At 45.4% G+C, this 12,893-nt stretch overlaps 1 protein-coding gene across 8 annotated transcripts in view; it reads left to right on the top strand.

Annotated features, from left to right (window-relative positions):
• Window positions 1-12,893, top strand: part of Ikzf1 (IKAROS family zinc finger 1) — a 90,301-nt gene that overhangs the window by 23,778 nt on the left and 53,630 nt on the right. The window lies entirely within an intron of this gene.

The raw sequence follows: 12,893 nt of genomic DNA, 5'->3' as shown, positions 1-12,893 counted from the left end.
TCTGGAGCTGGTGCAGAATCATCATGCTCTATGTGTGGTTTAAGGAACTGAAAACAAGGCTGGTTCCTGGAGAGCAGGGAAGACGTGTGTATTTCATGTGTTATAGATAAATAGGTCACAAGTGCCCACAAACTGATGTCAGCACCTTGACCCTTTGGCCATGTAGTGTGAGCTGGGAGCAGTCTAGGCTGGCATTGCTGGCTGGCTCCCTCACAGACCTTTGCATCCTGGGTCAAGTGCTCATTCCCAGGTGTTCTTGGTATGGATGTTCCCTTGGACTTGTTTCCAGGGTCTCCTCTCCCTGACTGTCACCATGTACAATTTTCAGTTCCATTTCCTTTCATGATGAAGTTTAGAAAGTAGTAATTTCCAACTTGAAAAATTGAAATGCCCTAGTAAACATTTTGCCTGGCTTGGCAGTTGGCTTGGCTCTGGAGACAGGGCGAGGCTATTTGATGTGAGCCTCACAAACAAAGAGAGGAAAGTTTCTTGTAGACAACTAGAAGCCAAAGAATCACTTGCTAGAAAAGCTGAGAGCAAAAGCCCAGAGGACAGATAGTATACGGGAAAGGGGTGAGAGGACTCACCATAGAAACACCACCAGCCACACTACATACAGTCTCCTTGTCCTGTGTGACTGTTGAAGGAAATCCACTATTTCCATATGTAGGCTATAGGCTGTGAGTTTCATAACGTGTAGAAGGTAACATTAAATAGAATGGGGTAACATGTAGGGGATAGTCACAGATTAAAGGAAATAAAGTTGAAGCAATACTTTGCCACACTGTCTTACAGAGTGACTCATGAGAATCACAGATTTAAAAGGACAGAGGACCAGGAGCCAGAAGAGTCTGAGACAGGAGCAAAGGGGAACAGAAGGAAGCAAGAGTCACCCTGGAAACAGGGAGTCAGTAAGAGCAATGTGGTCATTTAGGAGGGCAAGTCTCGGAAGGGACACATCCAAGATTCTGGTCCCTGGATATGACCCTCAGGGCAGAACTTCTCATCTCCTCCAAGCCTCAGTTTTCCCCATGTGAGGAAGAACAACTACCACATGCCCCAGAATGGTCTTGTGGGCCAGATGAACAAAGCAGAAGACAGGACTAAAAGAGAGAGAGTGCGTGTTGTGCATCGCAGGGTTTCCAGTCCTAGAGAAAAGGGATCCGTGGGGCTTCAGTAGGGAGACAAGGACAGAGAACAGAGCATAGGAAAGGGATGAGTCCATTAATGAAAAACAGACCCATAAAACAAGCAAATTGAAAACAGCCAAGGGAGGGTAATGTGTTAGAGCAGGACAGTGCCAAAGAGAGGCAGACTTCCAGTTCAGAGCCCGAGCCTTTGGAGTGAGCAACCCAGGGGTGCGCCGTGAGCGCCAGCCAGCAGTGAGGATGCAGCAGCTTGTGTCACTCAATGGAGAGAGATGGGCCTGTTGCTGACAGCTGTGACCCATACCAGGAGGCTCTGCACCCGACAAGAGCAGACGGAGTAAGAAAACCATCGGTGGGAGACACTAGAAAGCAGCCCCCAACTGGTTAGTGGGTCATTCCCAGGATTTGAAAAGCTAGAGTTTCACATACTGCCATTTTAATAACGCTGATGTAACAATGCTGAAAGGACACCGTAGATCTATGTGTAAATATTGGGACAATGACAGCCAGAGGCAGGGCAATACAAGCACCAATACAAGCACTGGGCCTCCATTTTCTTCTAAGTCTAAATAAGAAGAAAAAAAAAAAAGATTTGAAGTGTCACTTGAAGAATTTAAGTCAGATCTGAAGGAGAACTTTCTGGAAAGCAGGGTTTAGTCATGGCACTGGTCTAGTTAATGGCACTGTGGCTTGTTCTTCTGAAGTGGTCTCGTTAATAATGAGAGAACTTGCAGCTCTCTGAAGTGGCTGTGTCTGAAACCATTCGAAGCTGATGAAGCAGCCATTGACCTCTTCTGGCAAACCTGAGTTTATCAAGTCTCGCTTGTTTGCTGGAGGGAGGGCAGAGCCGATTGCACTGACACAGAACTCTAGGGCCTCATAAAAGCCTTCCTGTGGGACAGTATCCAGGTTGATGTCTAGAGAGCAGATGGGCAACTGTAAACGAAAAGTGACGGCTCAATACACTATTCCTTTGCTCAGTAATACATCTTCCTTCTTTCTGGTGAGATTGCTCCTGATTTGGGTTTGCTCTTGCAGCTCGTGGCCTAGAAGGGAACAGAGCTGTGCTGCCCCAAACAGTGATAAAATTCAGAGCGCCACTCTATGTTGAATGCGACCATAGGGAAGCTGCTGTAGAGGGAGAAGGAAACCCGGAATGCAAGGTAGAATTCCAGGCTAAACGCACAAACACCCTGAGAAAGCCAAGCCAATGTGGGACTTAGCAGAGTCCAAGGGAAAAGCCAATAGACCGGTAGGCCTGCCCAAGGCTGAGCTGGAAATAGGGCGTGGCTAAACAGCGGCTGCTAGGCCCATGACTGAGCGCTGGACAACCTGAGCAGAACCCAGGCAGAAGGAAATGGGATTGAACTCTGAGAAGGTGCATTTTAGGATACGCATCTTTCAGTCTCCCTTTGAACCCTTTGAGTGCATCTCAGTGTGATATTCATCTGCCAGCTCTGAGAGAGGCTGACCCCGTACAGCTTCTCAGTGGGTGCTTACATCAGACTTTTACTCTCCTTAGCTTAGATGGAAAAGAAAATCTACATTTTTCATTCTTCTAGGAATCCTGAAATAATGAAGTGTATAAAAATATTGATCTTGGTTTTTATTTTGTTTGGCTGTCTCCCCCTCTTCCTCCTCCTCCTCCCCCTCTTCCTCTTCCTCTTCCTCCTCCTCTTCCTCCTCCTCCTCTCCTTCTTCTCTTCCCTCTTCTTCCTCTTCCTCCTCCTTCCTCCTCCTTCCTCCTCCTCCTCCTTCTACTCCTTCCTCCTCATTCTTTTTCTCCTTTTTCCTCCTCCTCCTTCTCTTTCTTCCTCCTCCTTCTCTCTCTTCTTCTCTTCTTCTTTCTCCTCCTCCTCCGTATTCTTCTTGATTCATTTCATTGACTCAGCCATGAGGGCAGGGCTGAAGCAGGAACTATAAGCAATCATATTAAGTTCTCATTGCCTATAGGCAATGTACATGTTACTGTATCACATGAGAACATTTAAAAATACATTACCACATATTTTACAACTAATTGTCCTGTGCTAGCCTCTCCCCCACCGTGTGTGTGTGTGTGTGTGTGTGTGTGTGTGTGTGTGTGTAGCATCAAGTTTTGGTTGGCATACAAAATCTGGGTTCACTGTGGCATTTTTAAACATACTATGGCACCAGGCTTATTTGCCCCATCACTACCGTCTTTGCCTGTCTCCTGTCTCCTGTCTCCATGGTCAGCTTTAGGCAGGCAAGGATGGTCCTCAGGGTAGATGGCAGCCATGAGGATTCTTAGGCCTAGGAGAGAGAAGGGGGGCTGGAGGGAGTTTTTCAGGACTGAAAGAGAGACAGCAAGCCTGGCTGGCGAGTGGGCAGTTGGCTTCAAGTACGGATGTGAGCCCAGTTATCTAATCAGCAGCCAGAGGAAGTTGTTTTTATCGGTGAAGTGCATCTCTTCTGAAGCGATAGCCCCAATTCAGCCTGGGAGAAGCATTATCTAGCAGCATCTGAGCAGCTGCAGCAAGTGCAGGGACTAGAGGTGCAAGTAGGCAGCATCTCCAGCCTCATGAGCTGCTGCTGCCACTGAGTTTCTTGGCTCTGGGAATTACTGAAGTATGTAGGTTGGCTCCGTGTGCACCTTGATTTCTCTTCCTCCCTTCCTTGCTCCTCTTCAGAGCTGAATGTAGCAGAGCAGAGCAGATCTGTAAAATTCTATACCATTCATAATATAACTTACTATCTCTGCCTTGGAATCCTTGTAAAAAGCCACTGGTATACCCCATAGACATACCTGAGCCAGCTGAGAAGTATCCCTTTTTCATGGATTTCTCAAAACATGAGACAGTACTTAGTGGTATAAAAGCTATTTTCCCACCCACCTTCTCTTTCCATCAGAGAGATGAGAATTGCAGGCCTTTGGCTTTCTGCATCTCCCTTAATCTGTAAACCAACAGGAATCACAACGATCTTCACAGAACTTCCTAACAGTTGGTCATGCCTAAACTTTGAAGGGACTCTGCGTATCACATGTCACCGTGGACTGGGCTTGGGTGTACACAGGGAGACCAAGCTGTAGAAATTTAAAGTCATTCCTTGGAGGAAACAGAAACTCAATTGTGTTAGTCAGCACCTGTGTGTGCATGCTTGCTCCTGTGTATGTGGCCATTATGTATTGTATGCATGATAGATGGATGTGTTTATGTACATGATAGATATGTGTGTGCTAGTTTATGTGTTCCTGTGTGTGGCATGTGCATACATGTGTATATTTGTGCACATGTATAGTATATGTGCATATAGATTTGTAATATTTTTATTCATGTGTCTTTGATACATATGTGTATGGTGTATGAATGTGTGAGGTATGTAAAGAATATGTATACATATATATGCTCTGTGTATTTATGGTGTGTTTGTACATGCTAGGTATACATATAATATATAGTGTGTGTGTGATATGTGGTATATCTATATATCTGTGTGGTATGTGTATATGTATATTTGTTATGGCATGTGTGTGGTAAATATATTGTATATATACACAGAGTGTATGTGTAGATATGTTTATAGTGTGTATCTGTGAAGAGTATGAGTATTTGTATAATGTATAGTGATGTGTGAGTAGTGTGCCTGGTATATATTTGGTATGCGTGACTTTTGTGGTATGTGTGTGGTATGTATGTTTGTGCCATGTGTGTGGTATGTATATATGTGACATGTATGTGTGTGGCTTGTGGGTGGTATTGTGATTTCTGTAATATATATGTGATATTATATATGCCTGTATCTTATGTATAGTGTTTATGTGTGGGTATATGTATGTGGTATGTATTATTTGTGTATGGAGTGCAGAGACTTTTTATGTGGCATGTATGTATGTGGTATTTATGTATGTAGTTATACAATTTGTGTAGTATTATGTTGTATACAGTGTGACATGTGTGTTTATGTCATGTATGGTGATGTGCATATTTGCTGTGTGTTGAGATAAACGTGTGGCTGTTGCTTTGTTTATACTTATTGCAATTATGTTGGGGTATGTTAAGGCGCACTCTGCATGGGCCATGGGAGCATGTGTAGACATCAGAAGACAACTTGAAAAAGTCAGTTCTCTTCTTCCACCAAGTGGGTCCCAGGGACTAAAGTCTGATCATTAAGCTTGACAGAAACCACCTTTACCTACTGAGGTATCTCACTAGCTCAAATGTTTGGATCTTGACAGTATGCCATGGCTATTTTCTTAGAGATTCTGTCTTTCAGCTAGATGCTTTACAAATAGTTAGATGCCCTGGTTCTGGTGCGTCCTAAGCTCATCAGCTCTGCAGTGACTACCATCTCTGCACCTAGGAGAAGAATGGTTCACCTTACCTAAGCAATACATGCAAGTTATACCCTGGCATAGAGTTCACCCCAGCCAACACTCATGAGGTTGTTAATGACATAATGGTAATGCCAATAACTCATGGTGTTCCAATGACAAAAATTCCATATCATCTCAATTGGGTAACCCTTTGCCTGAGACCCCATTAGCAAGTGCTATGGAGCAGAAGCATGAACACTAAGCCTGACATGAAATCACACCCTGGGTCCCAACAGAGGACAACTCCAGGTCTCTGAAAAAACTTCACTATCTTCCTGTCTGAACCATCAACTGGAACTCTTGGGCAGAAGGGCCTAAGCCAGCTCTGCCAGGCCCTACAGAGAGAGAATGGAGGCAAATATACTAACAGATGGTTGGGGAGAACATGGCCTCACACTTTAGGCTAGCCTCTTCCTGTACACAAAGGTCACTCTACAACCTACTCACTGCCTTATATTTGTAGACTGCTGACCATGAAACCCTGAAATTTCTTTAGTATCTGACCCAAAATAGAGCCACTTACGTGCAAAGCGCAGTCCTGCACCAACCCCTGCTGAACTCATTTTAGTATTTGTGTGGATGTTGTTCTGGTTAGCTCCCAACTTTGTTCAGGTTGTCTGTACTTCAGAGATGAGGGAAACTCATCCTGAAACCATTCCTAGAGCCCTTTAGTGGATAAGATGGGCTCTCCGCTGCCTTGGAAACCTTGACAACTAAGGAAAAGCTGTGGTGTCCATGTTACAATGACTCAAAGATAAACTCACAAGAACATGAGGCTTTCTTAGAGAATATATTCAAGGAATAGTTTTTCCTAACTGGGCTGAGGATTGGGGATCACAAAGGGGTTTAGATTCATGGAGCGGCTGGTATGCACAGGAGTATGAGAGGGAGGCGGCTGTATTTTGACAGTAGGAAGAGTTGAGGAAAGAGAGAAGGATGCTTAGAAGCAAAAGAGTAGAGGCACAAGAGGACCTCTGCATCTTGGTCTGGGGTGTGAGCAGTGGGGCTGGCAAGGGGCCCCTCCCAACATACTGGTCCAGCTGCTCTACGTAGTAGAGTTTGTTCTCACGATAGTGATTGTTGGGAGTCTTGGTCTCATAGAAGGATGTTTGAACCTGTGCCAGCAGGCAGTGTGGGTAAGGAGAAGGCAGGGAAAGACGGGGTTTGTCTACTGACTTGGTATAGGTCCACGGGTGTAGTGACCAAACTACAGAGATTGTGGCAACAGTGATAGTAATCCAATACTGATTAAGATAGAATCGTGATAGTTTTCAGTCAGGGAATTAGCTAGAATGTAGGGATGGAAGAGGCAGAAGTTCCATCTGTGCATAGAGTCAGCCAGATCAGACAAGGGAGGGAACCTCGGGCACACACTGGAAACCTTGGAGAAACTCTAGCCTTTAACTGTAGAGAAAAAGGGTAGAGGGGAGGAGACAGAGAACAAGTCTTGTGGTTCAGATGAAATTTCTCAGAAGAATTATAGGATGGAAGCCACAGAAAAGGCACGTGAGAAAGGTCAAAGAGAGCTTAGGGAGGGCCCTGCAAGGAGAATTTGGGCCAGTTGTGCATTTCCCAAATATAACCCAACAAATTGCAAGAGGAAACAGACTGCCAAGGAAACCAGGCTGATGAACAGTGAATGGGAAGGTAACCCTGGGGGAGGATGGACAGATCAGATGGGCTGGAAACATGAGCTGAGAGAGTTGTTAGCTGAAGGGGAGGATTTACAGGCTGATGCTTTAGGATGAAAATTATTTAAATTTACCTTAGGAAGTCAGAAGGAGGTCAGGCATGGTCTCCTTTAATTGCACACATGCCTTTAATTGCAGAGGATTAAAGCTGGAGGATCTCTCAGTTGGAGGCCAGCCTGGTCTACAGTCTTTTCCAGGACAGCCAGGGCTACACAGAGAAACCCTATCAAGAAAAAAAGAAAAAAGAAAAAGAAAGAAAAGAAAAATGCAGGAAGTAGAAAGACTGGAGAAAGACAGCCTGAGCTAGGAGGAGACCTGGGAAGCAAGCAGGGTGGTTCCCATGGTACCCTTCTCCCTCTCTTTTCGTCTCCCTTCAGAAAGCATGACCCAAAACAGAGCTTCCTGGACCCTTTAGGCTTTTTCTCCATCTTCACACTTCATCCCACAGATGGAGTCGGCCTGGATTCTCTCCCTGAGGCCTCCTCAGCACATGCTTTCCCCTAGGGTAGAGCAGTGTCCCAGCAGTATGGATGGAATGATGGTGTTGCCATATTGGAGATGGAAAAGAGGGGGGAACATTCAGGCAAGAGGATGCTAAGAGGAAGCACAGCAAGGTCTGATGCTCAGCATCTTCATTATTGGATGCTGATTCACAGGAGCACAGCTGCTGTTTGGGGCAGAGAGACGGAGCCCTTTGTGGGAGGCTGGCCTTGCCACATCGACCAGTAGTGTTACCCCACCCGGTCTCTGTGATACCCACATGTCCTCATACAGCATCCAGGTGAGAAGCTGACTCAAATGTCATCCACACTTCCCTCAGCATCTTTCCCACACTCGAGAGCTTTTGAGTTCACACAGGACATCTTCAGCTGGGTAAGGCTTTTTATTGTGATCAGTAATGTTCCAGAACTCAACATAGAAATTAAAAGTATACTATAGATAATTTAGACCCAAAAAAAAGTGCCCAAGCCCCACCCTCGAATGTGCGGCTCTTCTTCCGGCTTTTTTCTCTTTGTGTCTCCAAAGATACAGGTTAGCTGTGCAGAGAGGTTTGTTTCTATAAATAAAACCCAACATTAATCTTATCTTCACTGTACTCTGACCACTGAAATTCAAAAATTGCATTGTGCTCCCTTCATTTACTGAGAGAAAGGAAGAAGAGTCCAAGATTAAAGGGCCCTGGAACAGATAGAGAAACACTACTTTCTGTTTCTGGGTTTGCTCTCAGTGTTATTTTCTGCTTTGTTCTCTGTGTGTTGAAAGAGTCTGGGGCTCTGTATGTAGAGCAATCAACTGACATTCCGTTAACTTTCCTTTTGCATGGGGTTTCAGAAAGAAATGGAAAAAAAAAAAACAGGTTTTGTGCTGTGGTTGCCAGTTGCCACCTGTCCTCCTATCTGGTTAGGACATTTTTTCTGATTTGGGAAGTATAAATATAACCTAGAAAAAAAAAGCTTCCCTTCCTTTTATGCAAAAGTAGAAAGGTCTAAGTAGAGACACCAGGCTCTACCCATCACCCTTCAAGTGTGCACAGAAGCAGTTGAGCCCCATGCAGATGCCTGCTGGGGGGTGGGGGAAGGGTGTGGAGAAGCTTCCCTCCTTGGGCCCTGAGCGGTTGAGTTCCAGCTTCTGACCTCTGCCAGAGAAGCTCAACAGATCACACACCTGCTCAGAATCTTAAACCTTTTCTTGGGCTTTTTTTTTTATTAGAAATAATTCAAAATGTATGCTCCAGTTAGCAGGGAGCCAGGTAGAGTCAGCTGACCTCAACAGACCCGTTCATGCTGCCACTGTTAATGAACTGTTTGAAGTCCACCATGGTTAGAAGTACTGACACTACAGACACTTGGCCCATGCTACAAGTTCGGGCTTTTTGGTTTTGGTTTTGTTTGGTTTGGGATTTGAGAGCTGGCTTGATACGATTTGCATATCATGACACGAAAGTGTGGGGAGTATATTTTGGATAGCTGTTTGTGCAGTAAAGGCCAAATCTGACTCACAAGAATTGGCTCCCAGCAGCTCTCTGCCATTGGTATCACAAATGGAGCCTCCTACACCAATTGCCCTCTGCCTTGTCATGAAGAGAGAGCACTTGTGTTGAATCTGTCAGCTGTGTTCCACCAGGACTTCAATAGACAGATCAAGAGGTGACTCCCCTTGCTGCTCCCTGCACCTGTGGTGGTTGTAAAGACACTTTCTCAGTAAGATTTAGCAGTGTGCAAATGTGGAGGAGAATGATCAAAAGCTCACCTTACCATGGAGGGACCCTGGACTCTTGGGGACCCTGAAGCACCCCCCCTTGCTGGAACTCACTTCTGTAGTAGAAGAGGCATTCATGCTGCCTCTGATAGGGGTAAGGTCAAGGCAGGCATCTCTGGCACAGGACTGGGGTGTGTCCTTGGAAGGCTGGCTGCCAGGAGAGTACTTCCCCTGCAGGGGATGTGGCTGCAGGCCGTCAATTTCCACTGAAGTCACCAGGCCAGGATTCCAGTGAAACACTGAGTGTCCAGCATCTTCCCCATCCAGCAGGGTAAGAGGTGTGATCATGTGATCCATGGATGCCATCCAGGCTGACTCCTGCTCCCCGGCAGGGCCCAGGCAATTGTAAACATTGACTTTTTCCAAATGAGAGACCGTTACCCTAGAAGTGAAACCCTGCTGAAATGAGAAAAAGACTTTTATTACAGCCCTGCAGGCAGCCATATGATTATTGTTATTATTATTATTCTTAGAACCTGGCAAAATGCTGACTGCTTTCACAATGTCTCCACACTCCACTTGAACTTGGTTGCAATAAAAATAAGAATCAGCAGTGACCCCAGAACACTTCTCTTGGCTTCTGTTTGAACCACAATGTGTAATAATGACAATTAACTATTGCCTGGTGTGGTAGCCACTTGTTTGATCTTAGTAAGACAGTTGGAACAGCCCTTAGTGAAATCCGTGTTGGGGAGAGAAGCCTAGAGACTTAAGTGCAGTTGCTTTGATCCTAAGAAGATGATGCTGGGTTGCCATAAAGCCATGTGCATTTACTTACAATTTTAGAGGAGTGTAACTTCTCCATGGTCACTTAACTTTGACTTTGTGCTTGTGGGTATGAAAGTACGGGTTAAGGGTTTGCATTTCTTAGTATATTTTTTGTATTTCACAAGCTACCTTTTGTTATTGGTGGAATGCTTCTTGAATATTCACCCTTAGCTCAACCTGCCCTGTGCCTACATACCACACGCATGCAGACACTTCTTGTTAGCCTCTGAACAGACAGACAGGCTTACCCTTAGCTTAAGCCTTTGAACCACCTCAACCAGGAGCTGTCTGGGTCAGGAGTCTCAGATAAGTGGTAGCCAGTGTTTCTGGAATACATCTATGCCATGTGTGATTGCCTGTCTTACTGGAGCGTGGTCGGCTGGAAATGTAGTAATCTAGGTGCTAGATGCTTCTGAATTCCCTAGAGAAAGGTTTTTGGTTTTTGTTTTGTTGTTTTGGTTTTTTTTTTTTCAAAAAAGGAAAAAAATCCCACAGGTAAAATTAATGCTAATATATTTTATTTAGTCAATATACCCGAATAGTATTACAAATATGTACTTGCTATTGTTTTTTTTTAAATAATTTATTTTTTCTCAAATCATAATTCATTCACACAGGGGTTATAAACACAGAAAGGCAGGATGTGGGGAAGGGAATGACACTGGAGTGTGGGTGTTCAGGGGGAATACAGATATCTTTCAGAACCGGGTATCGGCTGGGTGAAGGTTCGGGAACAAGTCACTATGACTCTGCCTATGACTCACTTGTCCTTATCTAAGTTGGTATTGTCTGCCAAGGCTACCTATTTACAAGGTCTATGACTACTCAGGCTGGTAAATTTCCACAAAAGCTGCCTGTTTACATTAGCTTATAGCCATCTGTTTCAATGTTTTTCCACTGAGACCCAAGACTTGGGGTTAGTATACATGTATGTCAGGCCTATTGCTAATTTTAGGCCTATGGCTGATTTTAGGCCTTCAGTGTGTAAGCAGGGCTGCCCCTGACATCTCCTCCCTTCTCTAAGTATAGAAGGGCTGTGGCAATTTTAATCTTGCGAAAGCGGGGATAGAGGCCTGACCTCCAGTACTTGAAGGGGACCTTGTAATGGCTCCAGTCTCCCTGTCGTTGTCCAGTGAGGCATGAGGGCCATACCCATCCCGATGTCTTTTTCCTGGAGAGGGGATACTTTTTGACATCAACCCCTATGCAGTCAGGCTTGTTCCTCAGGGAACCCAGAGAGATATTTTTATCTTTTATTTATATTCCCTTGCAGTGCTTAGCCTCGCAGGCTAAGCAAGAGTTCAGATTGCCAGTCAGAGGGGGTTCTGGGTGGCCCCTCTCTGCTTGGTCTAGGAGCAGAAGTTCCCCCTTTTAGGTTGGGTGGAGATGGGTATTGTTTTGTTTTGTTTGAAAACTTGTACTTTCCCCTTGGACTGAGTGTTTGAGCCCAGTGTGTATTTGATGCTTATATCACACCTCAGTTTGGGTTGAAGCCAGCTATTTGGAGGGGGCTGATTTTTTTTTCCAGTGCTGCACTTGAGCGCTGAGCTGTAGCCCCTGCCCTTAGGCAGGTGGATCTTGACAGTTCCTGAGAAAAGCATATAATTATGTTGTGGAAAAATATGATGTGATTATTTGCTGAGTTTTATCGTCTACGTCTTCCATATTTTCCTCAGTTTCAGTCCTGCCATCTGTACAGTTGAGTTGCACTCAGCATCAGCGTCTTAGCAGTAGGCCCCATAGGTGTTTGCTTCCACCCTAAGAGCAATAGGAGCAGAAGAGCAGGAACCTGGAAAGCCAGTCGTCCTTTTCCCTGAGCCCAGTTGATGCACGTGTGTGTGTTGGGGGGGGGGGGGTGAGGGAATACTTCTGGCTTTTGTTTGTATCACTTCATTTGATTCCTGTGTTCTCCGGTGTTTTGCTGTGAGCCTACTCATCTAATGAAATGTCTTCAAAACATGATAGTTGATTCATAAACAAAGCACGTTCCAGAAGAAGACCACAGGAGTCAGCTCCCACCAAACCTAGCCTCAGAGACACACTGACTGCCATGAAAATGGTGGCCACTGAGTCCTCTAGCTGCTTCCTAAAAAAAAAAAACACTGCCACAACCTAATGCAGCAGCAGGGAGGAAGGGGTGTTGGAAAGGATTTTTAAGGAGAAATAGAGTCCAGCTTCCTTCCTGCAGGCTTAAAATGAAGCCTGAGTTTGCCTCAGCACCCACTGTGGTTCTGAAGACCCAGGCATGGATGGCTCTGGCGTTCCCACCCCTCAGGCTTCACTCCCACACCTGGGCTCAGTTTAGAGCCCCCAGCCTTCTCAGATGTCTGCACACCGCTGCCCACTGCACTTCTTACAGTTCAGGAGACAGGGTGTGTCCCTGTGCATGTGACTGCTGGGTTTCCTGAGCACGCCAGGATCCAGAGCACAGAGATAGGATCTATCATTGTGGCTTTGTATTGTTATTGTCTTATGATTCTCCCTCCCTGCCTCTCCCCCGCCCTTCCCACCCTTCCTCCTCAGTCTTTCCATTTTCTGTCTTCTTCTCTGTTCTCTTTCGCTCATCCCTCCCTTTCATTCTTTCCCCTTCCCTCCTTCGTGCCCACCCTTCTTCCTTTCCTCTCATTATTTCCCTCCTTTTTTCTACCCTTGCCCCTCCCTCTTTCTGCTTCTGATTTCCTTCCTTCCCTT

This window comes from Grammomys surdaster, unplaced genomic scaffold (genome assembly GCF_004785775.1).
Source record: "Grammomys surdaster isolate TR1022 unplaced genomic scaffold, NIH_TR_1.0 67, whole genome shotgun sequence".
Classification (NCBI taxonomy): domain Eukaryota; kingdom Metazoa; phylum Chordata; class Mammalia; order Rodentia; family Muridae; genus Grammomys; species Grammomys surdaster.
This window is presented reverse-complemented; position numbering and strand designations above follow the sequence as displayed.